The 1,813-nt window shown below is 44.2% G+C and overlaps 1 pseudogene; it reads left to right on the forward strand.

Moving 5' to 3' along the window:
• Positions 1-266: 266 nt before the first annotated feature.
• LOC107592826 (metabotropic glutamate receptor 7 pseudogene) lies at positions 267-1,537 on the forward strand (annotated as a pseudogene).
• Positions 1,538-1,813: the final 276 nt, after the last annotated feature.

Raw genomic sequence — 1,813 nt, forward strand, 5'->3', positions numbered from 1 at the left:
GAAAATCTTAACCTTAAACCCACATTGCAACTGAGCTTTGGAACCGAGAAACTTAGTGAGATCTCCATTGCGATGGCTCCCTCAATTAATCGTTGAGTTTAATGACTATATCGCGTTATGATTCGCCTCACATGCAGGAGCGTATTTTCTTTGAGGGCTGACCAGGATGAGTAATACGACATCGATCGTGCGTCGAGTCATTTGACAAATCCATATTTGATTCTGGGTGGAGAGAGAAAGAGAGAGAGAAAGAGAGGAGGAGACACGCGGGCTGTCTTCTTGTCTCTTGTGAGGATTTTCGCAAGACCAAAAGACGTATCACCGCCTAAGCTTGCTTTCTTTCTCTCAAACGTAACCTGCTCCGAGGAAAAAAAGCCTCAGCTTAGTCCGCGATGGGAGGATGTTACGGATATCTCACCTGACATCGATTCTCTGCAACATTTTCTCTGACTGTTACACGCGACGCCTCATTCTGAACGAAAACTTTTTTGCCGCCTTACATTTTTTAAACATAAAATCCGTTAAAACTCAGTCGCGATGGTTTTGCAGTGGCGTTATGACATCAGCGTGGATCGGACGTGTTTTAGTCGAATATCGCTGCACTTTAATGCGTTTTGTGTGTGTTTGATTTAAGGACAAATCATAGAAAGCTACTGTACGCATTTTACTTGGTTCTTCTGTTTTTTTTTCTTTATGTAAAGAAATAATGCAGAATATCTAAGCAACAAGCGGCGCCATACGATGCGCACTTTCCCAATGAATAACGCATCGTTATTGCGCGGTGTTTTTGGAGAAAACCTCAACGTGTTCCCACATCAACCTTACTTTGGAAGGGTCTATGGCCGTTATTGAGATCGAATCTGTTTTTGTTCACCTATAAATACTGTGAAAAGTGTCTTTTTCTGTTTCCCAACGATAAGGAGACATGGCTTGCTTTCCATGGCGGGTATTTTGGATAATTCAAGCGCTTGTGGATGTGACACTTTCGCAGGAAATCTACGCTCCTCATTCCATCAGAATTGAGGGGGATTTGACCCTGGGTGGCCTTTTCCCGGTCCATGCCCGCGGGGTCTCCGGGGAACCGTGTGGAGATATCAAGAAGGAGAACGGGATACACCGGCTGGAGGCGATGCTTTATGCACTGGACCAAATCAACAGTGACGACGAGCTTTTGCCCAACATCACTTTAGGCGCTCGGGTTTTAGACACATGTTCGCGAGACACGTACGCGTTGGAGCAGTCGCTTACTTTTGTGCAGGCTCTCATACAGAAAGACACCTCGGATGTGAGGTGTACGAACGGAGAGCCCCCGGTGTTCATCAAACCCGAAAAGGTGATCGGTGTCATAGGGGCTTCGGCGAGTTCAGTGTCCATCATGGTTGCAAATATACTGCGACTGTTCCAGGTGAGTCTGAGCCCAAGTGTCCAACGGTAGCCCATCACATGTGCTGGAATGAGTCCCTGCGTCAAGGTTTCATGTCGTTTCACCCCGTATGATTACATGGCAGCTGATTTATGAGAACGCATAATGCCTTGAAACGCCACATAAAAGAGCACCGCATAATAACGGTTGTTTATGTATTGAAAAGCATGTTATGTTTTTTTGCGATTAGTGTAACCTAAACAGGTCGTTAGTCATAATCAATGAATCGATCAAGCATCGACTCCTCACACCTGCAGAGTGGCTTTTCAACAGGGTTAATTTCTTTGTCTCTCTATCTATTTTCAATTTCAAAGTTCTTCATTGATATGATTGCTTGATGCATCTATTCTATTCTATTCTATTCTATAATATTAAATGATAGTACATGTA

The sequence above is a fragment of the Sinocyclocheilus grahami genome, unplaced genomic scaffold, assembly GCF_001515645.1.
Source record: "Sinocyclocheilus grahami isolate Dianchi unplaced genomic scaffold, SAMN03320097.WGS_v1.1 scaffold159.1, whole genome shotgun sequence".
NCBI lineage: Eukaryota > Metazoa > Chordata > Actinopteri > Cypriniformes > Cyprinidae > Sinocyclocheilus > Sinocyclocheilus grahami.